The sequence below is a fragment of the Schistocerca piceifrons genome, chromosome 2, assembly GCF_021461385.2.
Source record: "Schistocerca piceifrons isolate TAMUIC-IGC-003096 chromosome 2, iqSchPice1.1, whole genome shotgun sequence".
Classification (NCBI taxonomy): Eukaryota; Metazoa; Arthropoda; class Insecta; order Orthoptera; family Acrididae; genus Schistocerca; species Schistocerca piceifrons.
In genome coordinates this window covers 5,905,320-5,924,640 of record NC_060139.1, presented here as the reverse complement: position 1 = coordinate 5,924,640, position 19,321 = coordinate 5,905,320, and positions in this window count along the sequence as shown.

Here is a 19,321-nt window from a genome sequence, read left to right as displayed (position 1 = left end):
CTGGAACATGAGAACTTATTAATGAATAAGAAGAAAAGTATGTAGATGCTTTTTACTTAACTTTTCTTTATTCCTTGGAATACATCTATCTTGAATACTGGTAAGCTATAGGCACTGATACAAATGGCTCCTTGCTAGTTCGTTGCCATTAACTTAGCTGATGGCTATTCTGTCTCTCGGCTAATGAGAGAGAAAGGCTTCGTACAACTGGGCGATAGCTAGGTTCGCGTACAACTGGGCGGTAGCTTGGTCCTCGTACAACTGGGGTCGAGTCCACTCTCGTATCACGAGACCTGCCTTGGTGGTGGCGCTAGGTCTGCGATCACAGTGGCGACACGCGGGTCCGACATGTACTACATGGACCGCGGCCGATTTAAACTACCACCTAGCAAGTGTGGTGTCTGGCGGTGACACCACATTCCTCCCCCGCAAATCGGCGAACGGTCGTGTAATAAGGCTTCCGCCCGCCGTGGGGAGGACCACATGTTGACGTATGCGATGAGGTGGGGAGCCTAACAACAGGCGAGGCTGTGCCACCCGCACCCGGCCATCCGGTCCGAGGGGAGCTAGGAAACGCCTGCAAAACTAGTCCAGGGTGCACGTCAACATGCGGTGTATGCGCCCGTGAGATGACATGAGGGACCGAAGGGTCTATTTCCATGGCGTCGGGGTAGCCGACGCGCGATGACGTCATGTGGTCCGGAGCGGGCTGGAGTTCCATGGCGGAGGACAGCTGGTCACGGGAAGCGATCGGCGGCGCGTGACCCTGGGAGGCGCTTGGCGGCTGCAACGAAGCGTCGAATGCGGTCGGCGGCGACGGCGGCTGCTGCTGCTGCTGCTGCTGCGGCGGCGGCGGCGCGTCGCCATGGGGCAAAATGGAAGGCATCGTCGGTAACACCTGGGGATGAGGCGAGCCAGTAGATGGGTCCCCAGGGCGCTGACCGGACGGCACCGTCGCTGAAAGCAGACGGGGAGCGGCAGAACCCGAGCGACGACAGAGGCGCAGCTGATTGAGATGCCGACGCACCTCACCAGAGGCCCCCAAAACCAAATACATCGCGCGGCCGAGGCAGCGAAGAATGCGCCCTGCGAGCCAACGCCGTGAACCTCGAGAGTTGCGATAAAATACAACGTCGCCTGGAGCAAAAGCAGGAGTCTGCCGCTGCGCAGGAACCTGATGCGGCGGATGCAGCAAAGACATCAAGGTGCGATGAGGACGACCGTGGAGCAACTCAGCCGGCGAGCGACCATCTCGGGGCTGAGAGCGATACGAAGACAAAAAGAGCAACAACGCGTCCTCCCGAGAATGCGACTCTTTCAATTTCAACATCTGTGACTTGAAAGTCCGGACCAATCGTTCAGCGGCACCGTTGGACTGAGGCGAAAACGGCGCGGATGTCAGATGTTGAATACCATTGGCCTGGCAGAAAGACTGGAATTCTGCGGACATGAATTGTGGGCCATTGTCGGAAACAATAGTCTGCGGAAGACCTTCAACGCAAAAGATAGCAGACAACGCTTGGATGGTGGCGGAGGACGTCGTGGAAGACATCCTGACAACAAAAGGAAAATTACTGAAGGCGTCGACCAGAACCAACCATCGAGCATTCCAGAATGGACCAGCAAAATCAATGTGCAAGCGTTGCCAAGGGGAAGTGGCTTTTGGCCACGCAAAGACTTTCCGCGGCGGTGCGGACTGTTGTTCGGCACACGCCGGGCACGAAGAACACATTTTCGTAATCGCAGCATCGATTCCGAACCAAGTACAGTGCTGACGAGCAAGTTGTTTCGTTCGCACTATACCCCAATGTCCTTGATGAAGAAGCCTTAAAACAGAGGACTGTAACGAACGTGGGACCACGACTCTGGACTGATCATTATCAGAACGCAACAACAAAACACCACGTCGAACAAAAAGTCTCTCCTTGTGAGCAAAAAATCGGCGAACCAACGGATCCTCGATCCGAGACGTTGACAAAGGCCATTGCGTAGCGACAAAACGTAAAACAGTAGCAAGGACAGGGTCAGCAGCTGTGGCTGTAGCGACACGACGAAAATCAATCGGAAACGATTCGACCACTTCATCGGTTTCCGAATCAATGAACATGCAAGCAAGTTCGGAAGAATCGAATGCTTTATCCTCAGCAACAGGCAAACGGGACAACGCATCGGCGTTGCCGTGCTTAGCAGTGGACCGATACAAGATATCGTAGCGGTACTGCGAGAGGAAAATAGACCAGCGAATGAATTTCTGCGCTGTACGTGGAGGTACAGGCTTGGTCGGATGAAAAAGCGATGTCAAAGGTTTGTGGTCTGTGATGATGGTAAAGTGACGACCATACAAGAAATCATGGAACTTAGTAACACCAAACACGAGAGCCAAAGCTTCTTTCTCTATCTGTGAATAATTTCTTTGCGCAGACGAGAGCAATTTGGACGCAAAGGCAATAGGGCGATCATGGGAGCCAACTTTGTGCGCAAGCACAGCACCTATCCCGAAATCCGATGCATCTACCATCAACAAAAGGGGTTTCTGGGGATCGAATGGCGTAAGGCAAGTATTAGAAAGCAACGCCGATTTCAACTGGCGAAAGGCGCGTTCGCATTCCGTCGTCCAGACGAACGGAACACCTTTACGGCGTAAGCGATGAAGCGGAGCTGAAATGGAAGAGGCATTGCGCACATATTTATGGTAATAATTAATTTTACCCAACACACTCTGTAGCTGTTTCAGATTTTTAGGGGACGGCAAGTCTTGTATGGCACGGAGGTGCTCTGGACTCGGATGTATGCCTTGGGCATTAATGACATGTCCCAGGTATGGTAAGTCACGAGCAAAAAACACACATTTGTCCTTCCTCAAGCGAAGACCATTTTGCCGCAAGACCTGAAATAATGTTCGTAAATTCGCAAGATGATCTTCTTCTGTCTGTCCGGAGATCACTATATCGTCCAGATAGTTTGCTGCAGTAGGGACCGACGCACAAATAGTTTGCAAATATTGCTGAAACAAGGCAGGGGCGGATGCACACCCGAATGGCAGTCTTTTGAAGCGGTACAATCCAAGATGCGTGTTAACCACCAATACGCGCTGGGATTCGTCGTCCACCGGTATTTGCAAGTACGCATCGGCTAGGTCCAACTTTGAAAAATATTTTCCCGGGCACAGTTTAGCAAAAAGATCTTCCGGGCGGGGCAAAGGAAAAGTAGCAGTCACTAGCTGTGGATTCACTGTGGCCTTGAAGTCCACGCAAAGTCTCAATTTTCCGGAAGGTTTTGGCAAAATGACTAAGGGTGAGGCCCAGAGAGAAGCTTGCACACGTTCAATTACACCCTGTGATTCGAGATCGTGTAACGTTCTTGCGACCTCATCACGCAATGCGTGGGGAACATTGCGCGCCCTGAAAAATTTCGGTTGCGCGTGTACCTTCAGTTCTAAATGTGCTTCATAGTTTTTAGCGCAACCTAAGCCCGGTGCAAAAATGTCTGCAAATTCGTCACACAGCCGAGAAACACTGTCTGTAGGCACAGTCTGATTCACTGATAGGACCTGATTTACAATAGACATGTTAAACAACTTAAATAAATCTAGACCAAATAAGTTCACTGCAGAAGAAGAACGAAGAACGTAAAATGACACAAGTTTTGTTTGTCCCTTGAATGTTGCAAGAAGGCTGCACTGTCCTAACACAGGAATTGTCTGTCCGGAATATGTAGTTAGCTTAACATTTGCGGCACGCAACGGAGGTGCGCCCAGTTGTTTGTACGTGTCGTGATTGAGCAATGAAACTGCAGCTCCGGTATCGAGCTGGAATGGCATCACTTTGCCTTCAAAGTCTAAGTCCACAAAAAGTTTATTGTCCTGCTGACGACAAGAGCGACTGTTTTGTGCAATTGGAACAGACACTGGTACAGAATCACTTGCTAATTGACGTGATTTCCGGCGACGTCGACGCACAGTTTTTGTGGGACGATCACTGTTACTGTTAGAGAAAGTGTCACTGGACGAAGTGGAATTAACGACATGAATGTCCATAGGCGAAGGTCCACGAGCCTGAGTGTCCTTGGTTCGATTCCGGCGCGAAGCAAAGGGCCTGGAATGATTGTGATTGTCTGATCTGAGCTTTTTCTGGCAAACACTTTGAACATGTCCTTTCTTATTGCAGAAAAAGCAAATAGCTTGGCGTGACGGGCAATGTTCACGCGAATGTCTAGTAGCACACCGCGGGCATGATTTCACTGCATTTGCGGGCTGGCGCGGCACACCTGGCTTAGCACGCGGCGGTCGCTGTGCGTCCGTGCGCGAGGCCCGGTTACCGGGTCGCACAGCGCGTCCAGCGGGCCGGTTAATGTTACACACGGCTGGCGAAGTTTCAAAAGATTCCTGAGCACAGTCAAGTGTGTCCTGTCTATCCAATATGTCTATCACTTGTTGAAGGGAGGGATTAACTAGTTTCAAAATTTGCTCCCGTATGCGAACATCAGAAACGTTCTGTGCAATTGCATCACGCACCATTGTATCGGAATAAGAAAGACCACAGTCACATTCAAAGGCACAGTCCCTAGTAAGTCCTTGCAATGTTGCTACCCACTCCCTATTAGTTTGACCGGCCGTACGTTTTGTACGAAAAAACGTATACCGTTTTGCAACCACATTAACTGTTTCTTTGAAATAGGCATCTAATGCAGACAAAATTTCCTCGTATGACAAAGTTGCTACGTCGCGGCGGGGAAACAATTTCACTATCACACGGTATGTGGACACACCGACACAAGAAAGCAAAAACGGCTGCCGCTCATTACCTTGAAGTCTGTAGGCAGCCATGTGAAAGGCGAACTGACGAGACCACTCTTGCCAGGTCTCATCGGCTGCCACGTATGGTCGAAAGGGAGGTGCAACAGCGTTCAGTGGCAGCGGTAGCGAAGAAGCGGCGGCGGCCGCATCGGTGTGCAGCGCACGTTGACCCTGGACGAGCTGTCCAAGGGCATCCAGTAACGCCTGCGTCTGCTGATTCTGCAAGCGATAAAATTCGGACAGTACATCTGGAGAATGTGGCGAAGCCATGACACAATTAAATAGAAACAATCAGAACTACATGTAAGCAATCAGAAAACTTTAAAACGGCGCCAATGAAGCAAACAAACGAAGTAATACAAACTCTTTATCTCGTCGCCATATGTAGTATCGGTAGCTGGACCGACACCGTGATGTTTAGCTGAAAAAGAAAGCTTGACTAACGATGTAGCCGATAGTGCACGCACGGCAATACGCATACGGGCGTGAAGTCTGGAACATGAGAACTTATTAATGAATAAGAAGAAAAGTATGTAGATGCTTTTTACTTAACTTTTCTTTATTCCTTGGAATACATCTATCTTGAATACTGGTAAGCTATAGGCACTGATACAAATGGCTCCTTGCTAGTTCGTTGCCATTAACTTAGCTGATGGCTATTCTGTCTCTCGGCTAATGAGAGAGAAAGGCTTCGTACAACTGGGCGATAGCTAGGTTCGCGTACAACTGGGCGGTAGCTTGGTCCTCGTACAACTGGGGTCGAGTCCACTCTCGTATCACGAGACCTGCCTTGGTGGTGGCGCTAGGTCTGCGATCACAGTGGCGACACGCGGGTCCGACATGTACTACATGGACCGCGGCCGATTTAAACTACCACCTAGCAAGTGTGGTGTCTGGCGGTGACACCACAGAAGTATTTTCGAAAGTTTTCGTCAGTGGCAGAAGTATTTTCGGAAGTTAACGTCAGTGACTGAATTAAGCGCCAAAACCTTATCTTTACAAATATAAACTTACATTGATTTTACTTGGCTGAGGAATAGAGATTTACTGATTTCGCTGTGTTTAATGAAAACTGAACGACATTGATTTCCCGTTTTTGATACGTTTCATTTAAATTCGGTTTCTTGGCTACGAAAGACGAATTTATTGACAAAGTAATCCTATAGGAGTTTGGCTTTTAACAGTTGAGGTACGCAACCCTAAAAAGCGACTTTGTGCGCATACATTTGTCTCTGTTCGTAAAGAGATGTATTATTGGACATCTTTCATTGCTTCTTGTTGTTGTTACCGTCGTCAGTGTTAAGGATTGTTTCATGAGGTCCCCATGTTTGTCCCTTGTCAGCTATACTCTTCATTTCACTAAAAGTGCTAAATCCTACCCCGAAAAAGATCGACTTTATACGTTCACATCTCAGCCTTCAGTTGTGACTCTTTCCTTCCACCATCTCTTGAATTGTTGTTTTGAGCGACAGTTCACGTCGTAATATGCGCCAAATCATTCCACCTCTTCTATTCATCATGTTATTTACGAAGTTTTGTTTTTTCATTTTTCAGGACGTTTTCATGCCTTACTTGATCATTCCATCGGTTTTTTAACAGCCCACAATAACACGACAGTGAAACGACTTCGAATCGTTTCATTTTTTATCTTTCTGAGCTAGTGGAATTATCCTCCTCCATCTCCTGCAAATTCGACCTTACCTTGTTTCTGATCCCGTTACTTTTCTGATTCATTTTCTTTATCTTGATTGACTGAGTGATTCTTAATCCGGATCCCGTGCTAAGCAACCTATCTATATCATTTACAAGTTTTTGTCAGGTTTCGTACCAGTACGATACGTTCGAATACGTACAGCGTTTGACTGTTACGTGCTTTACATAGGAACTAGTGAGTTGGTTCGGCTGTCAGCGTATCTGGTTGCTGCACGGGAAAGCCGGGTTCTATTCTCGCTACTGTGAAAGATTTCTCTCTTCGTATAATACATGGACGGCATCCACTCAGTTTCGTAACGACAACTGAGGAACTAATGAAGTAGAGTTCGTGTTTCGAAATGTAGCTGAGGACATGCACCGTCAATACCGTGTCCAATGACACTTCAGGCACAGGAAGGTCATTGTCGAGTAGAGCAACATCGTACGGAATTTGAATCAATTACACTACTGGTCATTAAAATTGCTATACCAAGAAGAAATGCAGATGATAAAAAGGTATTCATTGAACAAATATATTATACTAGAACTGACATGTGATGTACATTTTCACTCAATTTGGGTGCATAGATCCTGAGAAATCAGTACCCAGAACAACCACCTCTGGTCGTAATAACGGGCTTGATACGCCTGGGAATTGAGTCAAACAGAACTTGCATGGCGTGTACAGGTACAGCTGCCCATGCATCTTCGAGGCGATACCACAGTTCATCAAGGGTAGTGACTGGCGTATTGTGACGAGCCAGTTGCTCGGCCACCATTGACCAGACGTTTCCAATTGGTGAGAGATCTGGAGAATGTGCTGGCCAGGGCAGCAGTCGAACATTTTCTGTATCCAGAATGGCCCGTACAGGACCTGCAACATGCGGTCGTGCAGTATCCTGCTGAAATGTAGGGTTTCGCAGGGATCGAATGAAGGGTAGAGCCACGGGTCGTAACACATCTGAAATGCAACGTCCACTGTTCAAAGTGCCGTCAATGCGAACAAGAGGTGACCGAGACGTGTAACCAATGGCACCCCATACCATCACACCGGGTGATACGCCAGTATGGCGATGACGAACACATGCTTCCAATGTGCGTTCACCCCGATGTCACCAAACACGGATGCGATCATCATGATGCTGTAAACGGATCCTGGATTCATCCGAAAAAATGACGTTTTGCCATTCGTGCACCCAGGTTCGTCGTTGAGTACACCATCGCAGGCACTCCTGTCTGTGATGCAGCGTCAAGGGTAACCGCAGCCGTGGTCTCCGAGCTGATAGTCCATGCCGCTGCAAACGTCGTCGAACTGTTCGTGCAGATGGTTGTTGTCTTGCGAACGTCCCCATCTGTTGACTCAGGGATAGAGACGTGGCTGCACGATCCGTTACAGCCATGCGGATAAGATGGCTGTCATCTCGACTGCTAGTGATAGGAGGCCGTTGGGATCCAGCACGGCGTTCCGTATTACCCTCCTGAACCTACCGATTCCATATTCTGCTAACAGTCATTGGATCTCGACCAACGCGAGCAGCAATGTAGCGATACGATAAACCGCAATCGCGATAGGCTACAATCCGACCTTTATCAAAGTCGGAAACGTGGTGGTACGCATTTCTCCTCCTTACCCCGATGTATCACAAGAACGTTTCACCAGGCAATGCCGGTCAACTGCCGTTAGTGTATGAGAAATCGGTTGGAAACTTGCCTCATGTCGGCACGTTGTAGGTGTCGCCACCGGCGCCAACCTTGTGTGAATGCTCTGAAAAGCTAATCATTTGCATCTTCCTGTCGGTTAAATTTCGCGTCTGTAGCACGTAATCTTCGTGGTGTTGTAATTTTAATAGCCAATAGTGTAGTACGATGAGTCTGTGGCGACGTGTGCTTCATTTGGCACATTACGAAAGTAGACTGTGTCTGCAATATCGCCAGTTGTAGAGCCAAGGCGCCGGCATTGATCTGACACGCTGGCGGTCAGGTGAGCGCCATGTGACCTTGTGACCCGCCACGGAGCGCCCTCCCGGCAGTTCCGCAAGGTGCCCTACCGCGGCTCCGATCGGCTGCGTGCCGTTAGCGGTTACACTCACCTCGCTATCCGGCCGATCGATCAATCACTGGGAGGCCGTTTCACACTCGAGATAGCAGCCGCGAGACAAAGTGGCCGGCGGCCACGCGGCCGCATCTCGGCATCTGGCTCGCCGCCCCGTGTCTCTCTGTTCTGTGCGAGGCGCGGGTCGCCCCGGCCAGGTAGCCGCCGCCCGCCCGCCGCCTCGGACACGCGCGTTAGGCGCCACCTGGGCGTGGCCCGCACCTGCCACACACCGAGATCTCAAAATGTGATGGAAAAAGCACTGCCCACACAAATTGTTTAAAGTTAGGACACAGTGACAGTACTTCGTGGGTAGTTAGTAACGATGTATCTATCCGTCCCTGTAGCCGAGATCCCTCGACTGGGGTGTAACCGCTTTGAATAGCAGCGCCGAATGAAATTTCCATTACCAGCAATATGCCTGCTAGAGAACAATGGCGTGGTTTTATACAAGACAATATGCCAAAACTCTGAGCTATTTAAGTATCACCTTCGATGTGTCTGTTAATGGTGACCCGTCCTTGGGATAGCTCAGCGCTATCTTAGCCATATTCCAGAGGCAGGGAGACTTCTTACCTCAGTGCTGGATGGGTCGGTTCTAATGAACAAATCACTTGTGTTTAATAAATTACACTCGACGCGTTTCAGGCGTAACACATTTTCAAAATGCCATCAGTTGAACACAGATGGTGAGAACGGTTGTATGTGACGCTATACTTTGTGCGAACTCATTTTGTACGATATTCTGAAGATAGGCTACGCCCTAAACGCCTCAAATATAATTTGTTGGGTAACAATAGATCTGTTCATTTAAAGCGACCAATTCAGCAGTGATATAACAAGTACTCTTGATTTACATTATGGTTCGACACGACTTCGCGTCTCAACTTCATTATATTCGAGAGGAGTACGTCGCATAACACCACACGGTTTCAGTTACATTATCACCGATAACGATATATGAAATCATTGAAATGCTTCTGACACATTGTTTAGGGATGGGCAACAGGAAAACGAGATACTATGTGACACACGTGGCATTCAGATTAGATGACAACAAGAGATGAGCTCAAGATTTAAGACATTCGTTAAAGATGTGGGTTGCCATTAGCTCATTCTTCCCTTGTGCTACATTCGCGGTCCCGATTCCTGTTTATTTATATTCAAATGCTATCACGTAAATCATCTCGAATAAATAATAATATAAATATTTATATTTCGATAGTTACTCAAGCTCACAACGTCCAAGAAGTATTAGGACCTAGGATCATTTTATTCTCTTTCTTTGATTTCTATCGAATGAGGTACATCAGTTGTTCAATTTAGCTTTTATATGTACTCATTTTGTAGCTCTGACAGAGACTGACCAATGAAAGTTATAAAGGGATGACGCGTAGTCAAGTGATGCTGGCGTAATAGTAATAGCTAGATTCTTCTTTCTTCTTACTTTGCTCTTTATTTTCTCCTTTTTTCACCATTAATTTCTTAGAACGTTACTTTCTTCATTCAATAATATTAAATTATTCACATCGGAGGGTTCATGTGGCAGCTTTCGCTTCACCAAGTGACGCGAACATCTCCACTCTTAAAAATCGACGTCCATGCCAGACTCCCAGCCCCAAGAGTAGTACCTTTTATTTTCCTCTCCCTCTCTTCCCCCCGCCCCCAAATTGTCCTGAAACAGCGATAACTCTGCCACGACTGCGTAAAGTTTTCGGACTACTCGTGTTGAAACTTCTAGGTGTACGAAATTAGCTGTGTCTCCGGAGTGATACATTCTGGAGAGTGACTGACTCATAAGCGATGCTTTCAATCTGCAGAGGCTATGAGAACGAATCGATTCCTCTCTGCACAATACAAACCCTACAACAAGTGACAAAAAGCTAATTAAATAATAGATCTCGTACCCTTTCTGCCTAGAAATACTTTATTTCAGCCACAAGGGGTAAAGCGAATATACTGTAGATTATTTCTGCTAACTGATGTATTTGTACAAAATCAATGCGACTGAGCGTTTCCCATGATGTGGCAGGTAGACGCCAGTCTCTTTCGAGATCTTTCCTCGTACCTGAGCTCTGTTATATTGCCTTCTACGAATAGTCCTCGCCTCCGATTTCGTTATCCACAGAACTTTTAGACCAACGTACGATCAGCACCTCCGAAAGTTTGGATTTCGGAGTGGGGTCGTGGGAGAGCTATTTGGAGCCAGTCCACGAGAAGTGTTCGTGTATCTAATGTGATCCTGCCCACAGGAATACAGCATCAATACGAAGCATTTCCAGCAATTGCTCACCCACTAATACAAAGAACTAGTCTTCCCGAGTCAGTAAAACACCCCGGCATTGCGCCGGCTTTGCTGCACCTTGCAGAAAGCGCCCGAAGTCTGCAGAGCAGATCGTTTACCTTCAGATGTCCGGCAGTGTTTCAATTTGCGTGTGCCCTACCTCGTTCCCTGCAACGCGTGCCCGTACGACGTAATCACGGCCGGCAGGTTTACGCAACGAGCGCCGTATCGGCGGGCGGGCATCTGCGTGCCGCGGATGTACGAGCTCGCTGCAAGGTCGCGACGGCCGCTCGTGCCGTATCGGAGAACCGCATCTCACGACCAATCAGCACGGCCCGGGCGAGCCACCCGCTGACGACACAGGCCGGCACTGGCGGGGCGTAAGCGGCACCGTCCACTCCACTTACTGTCGCTGGTTTCAGCACACGCAGCAGCTGGGCGAGTTGGAATTGACTCCACCAGCACTGATGTCATGCAGAAGCAAGAGGACCCACATTACCGACACTGTGCTCAAGCTGTTCCTTCAGGGGTTAAATTGCGTTGAGACACACGAAGCTGCAGGGCCAGAGAAGTATTTCAAATCTTTCATAACAGCCAAAACGTCTTGTGGTGGATGTAAACGGTGGATATATTGTCGTGAGGGGCATGCTTACATGGGCTGAAATAGCGACCCTGATACGACCTCCATCGTCCTTCATTGGCGACTGAAGCAGACAGTTTCTATCTAGCCATGTCCATTTTGCCTCGTGATGACTGGGTGTTGTGTGATGTCCTTAGGTTAGTTAGGTTTTAGTAGTTCTAAGTTCTAGGGGACTGATGACCAATGATGTTAAGTCCCATAGTGCTCAGAGCCATTTGAACCATTTGACCCATGTCCATTTATTTCGTCGCCTGAAGCATCTCCCGGTCAACCGGCACCTCTAGTGACGCAACACCCGATTGTTTCTAAACTGTGTAAGATTGGTGCGAGGAACGTACCTAAGTCTGCTCGTGTTTCCTAACCCTCATATCCTCCTCTCTTCCCAGGTACGTGACAAATCCACGAAGGAGATAACCTACAAAATCTTCGTTCGAATGACACTTGAGTTTCAATGGAGACCAGATAGATAGAGATAAGAGAAGATCCGGAGAAGAGACTGTTTTATTATAAGTTTGTTCAATAAATATGTAAGCGTCGCGGGAGATTCTGATCCACCTCCAGTGACCGATACTAGAAGAGAGTTGTTGTGTCGTGCGGTGTGGTATATTGTTGAAATTCCGAATGCTTCAAATGGCTCTGAGCACTATGGGACTTAACATCTGAGGTCATCAGTCCCCTAGAACTTAGAACTACTTAAACCTAACCAACCTAAGGACATCACACACATCCATGCCCGAGGCAGCATTCGAACCTGCGACCGTAGCGGTCACGCGGTTCCAGACTGAAGCGCCTAGAACCGCTCGGCCACACCGGCCGGCTGAAATTCCGAGAGCGTATTTTCCTAGAAGAGTCAATCAATAACTATGAGAACTATTCCGGAAGTAAAGTCCGATTGGTTGTGGAATCGAAACACAGTAAAAATAAAAAATAAATTTGCGACATTTTTCTACAGCTTCCAGGTGCCACATCTGTGGCAGCGTTGTACCAACTTGCCAGTACCCTCGTCATAGAAAGCAGTCGCCTGTGCTTTAAGCCACTTCTCTAAGCTTGTCTGCAGTTCGTTGTCTGTGCCAAAATGCGGTAATGTTGTCTTCATAGTCAGTGGGAGAGGGAGCCAAGTCCGGGCAGTATTGTGGGTGATCAAACAGGTCCCAGCGAAAATGCTGCAGGGGCGTCCTAACTGCCCGTGCAGTTTGCGGCCGAGGAGTGTCATGAAGAGGGAGGTGCATGGCAAGTACGTTATCTGACGTTGCGTGAAATGAGGCGCAACCTCCCTGCGGGCGCCCGTGCTCGCCGTGCTGCTCTGCCGTCCTGTGCGTCTCTGCGTGCTCACTGTGTGCTCGTAACTTAAAAGAGCCACGTGACGAGATCGACAGACATGCTAGAGACACAGCCAGACACATCTGTTCAAACCTTCACCGGATTTTCACTGGCGTTTGCGTTTCACGAACTGTCGGACCTTACTTTACGAATAGCCCTCGTATATGTCATATATCATAAGAATTTATGACATGGAAAACCAAAAATTACTTATAAAATATTGACAGTTGCGCATTATAAAGGCAAAAGTGCTTTCCCACAGAAAATTGTAATACCCACTGGATTAGCAGATAACAAAATTTCTGTGTCATGCATTTCATAAAATGGGTTACTGCTGTTGAAACTCACTCACAAAATAGTTCCTCTCAATACCGTTTCTGATCCCAATAACCTATTTTTCCGAAATAATGTTTTATAAGAATAATATTGTCGCGCATTCAAAAGCTGCTAGCACAGACGAAATGGTCAGCAAATGCGCGAGCCAATTATTCGAGGATTTATACTTCACAGTCACGTTTAACAGGCTGCCGGAAGCAGCTGCCACCAATTTCACAGAATGACTCATCATTTTGTTTGTGATACATCGACCAAACCGTTTCTAACCTGTTTTAGATACGTTAACCTTTATACTCTTAGAATTGTTTTATCTTAATCACAACTTATGTCAGTTGGTTAATATAATGAGCTCTCACTGTCGCACTGCTGTTCTCTTGGACCGTCTTTACCACCTCTCTTCTGGAACGGGGAAGGTTTGCGGTAGAAGACTGCGCTTTAAGCGATGGTGAAATTACATAGTAAAAATGTCCAATTGCATTACTAGGGTGCTTAAGGGGACGCTACACGTTTTACACCTGTGTGAAAACGGTGCTGTGGAGAATTTACATTATAACCTGTGGTTCTCACAAGAGAGTGATTCACACAGCTTTTCAATTGATCTGGTCACATGTCATCCTCTCTTGACAACTACTGGGCATATTTAAAAATTTATGTACGTTATCGAGTCCCCGCAGTACATACAGATGTGCAGATCGCATCACACTCGGTTCACTGATTTATATGAAATTATATCTGCAGACCAATGTGATGAGTAATGTGCAAATAAACGTTCCTGCGTAGTGTCAGTGCAGTAAAGTCTCCTCGGGTTTCTTGCCAGATCAGTACGCTTTCTGTCGGAAGGAATGTTCTCTCCTTCCATCTTCAACAGAAATCTTTCTTCCTAGCAGTCAGTATCGCCTTTCATAATTGCAACTATTTCTCTTTCCTCTCCGATGAAGTGCGTATACATGTAGACGATTTAGGCGGAACATGACTAACAGAAAAACCAGAATTCCGTCGCAACATAATGTGAAAAGTATAGCAGAAGTGGCCGTACCTTTAGGACGTGTGGACAGTATCAGATCTGAGGTTCGCTTCTTTTTCTTTTTTAGTCATCAGTCTTCTGGCCGGTTTGATGTGGTCTGCCACGAGTACCTTTTCTACTCCAATCTTTACGTCTCAGAGTAGCACTAGCAATCTACGTCCTGAATTATTTGCTGTATGTATTAATCTCTGTTCTCCTCTACAGTGTTTACGCTTTACAATTCGTTGTAATGCCACGGTAGCTGTTCCGCGATGTCTTAACAGATGTTGTACCATCCTGCCCCTTGTTCTTGTCAGTTTATTACATACATTCCTGTCCTCGCCGATTCTACGGAGAACCTCCTCGTTCCTTACGTTATCAGTCCACCTAATTTTCAACAATCTTTTGTGGTATCACACCTCAAATGCTTCGATCCTCTTCTTTCCTGGTTTCCCCACAGACCACGTTTCACTACTATTCAATGCTCTGCTCCAAACGTACATTCTCAGGAATTTCTTCCTCAGTTTAAGGCCTTTGTTTGATACTATTAGACTTCCCTTGGCCAGGAATGCCCTTTTTGGCAGTGCTAATCTGCTTTTGATGTCCTCCTGGCTCTGTCCAGCGTGGGTTATTTTGGTGCATATGTACCAGAATTGCTAAAGTTCATCTACCTCGTGATCACCTATCCTGATATTTTCTCGCTGTTCTTATTTCTGCTGTTTCTAATTACTTCCTTCTTTCTCCGATTTACTCTTAATCCATGGCCTGTACTCATTAGGTTGTTCATTCTGTTCAGCAGAGTCTGTAGGTCTTCTTCACTTCCACTCAGGATAACAATGTCATCAGCGACTCTTATCATCAGTATCCTGCCACGTTGAATTTTAATTCTACTCTCGAGCTTTTATTTTCGTCATTGTTTCTTCGATGTATAGATTGAACAGCAGGGTAGAGAAGCTATATCCCTGTCTTATACCCTTTCTAATCGGAGCACTCTGTCCTCGGTCTTCCACTCTGATTGCCCCCTCTGGTCTCCTGTACGTCGTGCGTGTAGGTGTGAGGAGTGTGGGTGCCGTGCGTGGCGACGCACGGTGGGCGGGCGCGGCCCCTCTCGGCGCAGTGCAGTAGCGCCTGGGGAGGCACCTGCGGCCGCCCGCGTGACAAATGTTATTGTCTGCGCCAACAGCGCGCCGCCGCATTAACATAAGTGACGCGGCGAGAGCGCGCCGCCGCCCGCGTGACGTCTGTTTCCGCGACACGCGCCACACGGAGCGGGACACGGGGCCCGGGCGTGAATGCCCTTTTGCAGAGTTCCGCAGAGGCGTCGCCGCGACGTGAAATACGAGGTCGTGACGGCGGCGGTTACGACTCGTCGCACCGCACGCGGGACATGCGCGCCGCTGTTTACGTACTTCCTGCCGCAGTGAGGCAGGACTCGGCCTCTGCGTAGCGCGGCGCGGTGCTGTCTTGTGACTCTCAGCTACTGGCCTGGTACACCTGAGAAAACTGGCCGCATTCTTTGGAGCAAATTTGGAAATTTGTCATGTCAAACAGAATAAAAGCCGCATCCGTCAGTAATAAGATGCATTACATAAACAAAGCAAATAGAATTTTGGAATTTAAATTTGTGGGGTGTCTAAAACGGAAGGTTCACAATCAGCATGTATCACTGTCGTGTACGACTTCGTACTCCACGGTAAGGACAGGTGTGCCAATTGTCGTCGTAGGATAGCCGGACAGGAACAGAAATCATCTCGACCGAGATAACACGGCAAATAGAAGATTTACTTAACCCGTATTTCTCCAAGCATACGAAGACTCATTACAAAAAATACAGCAACAAGTAGAGTCGAGCTCTCAACGTCAGCGAGAAGGAGGCTGGCTGCACTTGAACACGAGCGATGGGGCAGCAGTGGAGAGTGTTGTGACTTGGCAAGACAGCCAAGCCACTAGGAGGTGAAGCCGAAAGGCACGCGTTTAAGCTCACGCAGGCTGGCGTGAGGTCTGGAACAGTTAAAGGACTTATACTAGCAAGAAAAGTACGTAGCTGTGCTGGAATACTTAACTTTAATCCATAATTGGTGAACATCGGTCTGACGGTACATGCATCACAAGATAAATAGCAATTGATAATGGCGCCTTGCTAGGTCGTAGCTAATGACGTAGCTGAAGGCTATGCTAACTATCGTCTCGGCAAATGAGAGCGTATTGGTCAGTGTAGCATCGCTAGCAAAGTCGGCTGTACAACTGGGGCGAGTGCTAGGGAGTCTCTCTAGACCTGCCGTGTGGCGGCGCTCGGTCTGCAATCACTGACAGTGGCGACACGCAGGTCCGACGTATACTAGCGGACCGCGGCCGATTTAAAGGCTACCACCTAGCAAGTGTGGTGTCTGGCAGTGACACCACACAGAGGCTGCAAGTGTGCGACAGGGGTGAGCGGCCGCCGCCGGCCGGCCTGTGTGTCGCGGTGGCAGGCGGCAGGCGGCGCCCGTGGTCCAGAGCCGCTGGGTCTCACAGAAACGTGCAGTCCTGTTGCCACCCTAAAGTCGCCGGTGTTGTGCTTTCGATACTCGTACCACAATTACTCTGCGACAGTGTTATACAGAGTTTTAGTGCCAAAAGCGGCATAATGGTGAAGTGGCATGAAAGACGCAGCTGTGACTAATGAAAATGAAACAGAGGTGGATGGGTCTTGTAATAAAACCAAAGGATGATAGTTTGGCGAAGAGAGTACTTTGCTGGCTCCAAAAGATAAGAAAACGTGCAAAAGATGACCTAGTGAAACGTGAGTAATGGAAGTGACAGAAGAGAAGCGTGTAACTGAAGACCCCTATGTATGGAACATTATGCAGGAGGCCTTCATCTAGCTGCGGATGTGGCTTATGAGGATGATGGTTTACTTCGCGCTGCAAACCTATCCTAACTAGTATGGATCACCTCAGAGTGCAGAAATGGTATTCCATTGTAAAAGGATACGCACTTCATGGCGTGTTGATATAACAACCAATATGCAGTATGTGGTGAAAACAACAGTCTTGCTTGCAGAATTTATTTTACTGCCGTATTCCTGATGCGCGTTTTGCCTAATACAAGGCACCTTCAGATTGGTCACCAAAGTAGTTTTGGTGAGTGGGTTTTGGGTGCAACAATTAGAGCACCCGTAAAAATAGCCTGCCGTCCTCATACACAGTAAAATAAGTCGAAGCAAATATGTGATCACGTCATATGTTAAAAGTGTTATCGGGTGTTCCGCTTTTACCTTGTGACGTGAGCACATACTGACTATATGTGAAGAAGGCAGTCTGTTTTTGCCGACGCCCCAGCCGTGGCAGCAGCACTACGCTCGTCAATGTGGAGACGACCTGCAAGGCAAAACGCGCACGTCGTGATCAAATAAAACAATAAAATCAATTCTGCTACCGAGGCTGTTGTTTTATTTTGAGAGCTGAGTATAATGGCTGGTCCTGCGTTTTTACCTACATCTGTACTCGGCAAGCCACCTTACGATGTGTGGTAAAGAGTACTTTGTGTACCAGTGCCACTTCGCCCTTTCCCTGTTCCAGTCGGATATGGTTCGCGGGAAGAACGGTTGCTTAGTAAGCCTCCGTGTGGGCTCCACTCTTATTTTATCTTCATGGTATTATCGCGATATATACGCAGAAGGAAGCAGTATATTGGTTGACTCGTCAAGGAAAGAACGCTCTCGGAACTTTCACAGTAAACAGTAAGGTGATGCGGCACGCCTCTCTTTTAGCGCCTGTCACTGCAGGTGGCTGACCGTTTCCGTGTCACTTCCGCGCCTACTAAGTGGACCTGTAACGAAACGTGCTGGTTCCATAAACATAGCTCATAGCTCACGTGCTCCATTGAAGCTTCGTACAAACTAAAAAATGGTTTCAACCAGTCAAGCCATCTAGGAATCAACGCCAGCTGCAGCTGCACTGTTTCTTCCTGACTGGCGATGATCTGGATTCCGTTGCCAGGACTAATGGAAATACGCCGTTTCGCCAAATGGAGCAACCCAGCTAAGTAATCAGCTCTGAGCTGTAAACGTGCCGTCGTTAACAGTCGTAGGCAGAGAAACCCGCGACTAGTTCGGCGCATGCACGCGCCGCCGAACGTAAATGTCATCATCGCACTTTATAGGCCAGCCTCGCAGGTCCGAAAGATCGCGACCGGGCCGTAAGTAAGCGTTTAGAGAGCTTCGCGGCACCATCCGTAACCTCATTCCGCTAAGCCTGCTACGAGACCAGGAACACTACTATGATGCAAGAGTAGAAACTATGAAGTTACTGGAGGCGTGACGTGCTAATGTGTCCTTATGGGACAAACACTTATGAAGGCATCTCGGAATGAATTTACAATTATGTACCAACCACAGCAGCATTTCATTTTCCTATTACTTTTCTCACAAATTGATCTACTCTTTTCTTCTTGAAGTAATCAGCGGTATGCAATGTTCTCATAACATGGGGAGGTCAAAGGAAAGGTAATATAGACGCAAAGGAAAGTCGAGGGAAGGAGGAAGTGAATATTGATGAATATTTGAAGCATGTATTCTTGCCAAGTGTTTATGAATACGTGTCTCAGCACATCGATATCGAGTTCTGACTCCCATTTCTTCCCTGATAGTGCTTATTATGTAAATTCAGCACCTAATTATGTAAATCTGATGCTATGATGTAGATCCTGCTTATGCATCCACAAATTTGTCACCAGACTCTTAATTCAGTGCTCACTCTTCTGTAGAAGGTAATTTATCTTGTGTCACTGCTGGTCGTCAGTGGAATATATTAGCTTTCTGGAAATACTCGTCGTAAAATCTGTAGCGACAGCTTCTTTCAAAAATAGCGCAAGTTGACTAAAAGAAGGCATCAGGGAATTGTCAATTTGGTATCAGAGGGAAGTGGCGTTGGGGGGTTGACGGGATGGAGGAGTGTGTGGAGAGGGTTGAAATTATAGAGTTGTAGTGGGAAACTGAGGGATGAGCGCAGTAAGCAGGTTCAAACACGGACGTAGCTTACATTAACTACACGGAGGCGAAGAGGCTTACACAGCGTAAACTAGACTCGTAGGCCTCGCGGGGGGGTGGATGCACACACCCAGCTGGTCAGTACGTTTGCTTCCCTTCCGCATCGCTTTAGTACGCATCTAGATTAACG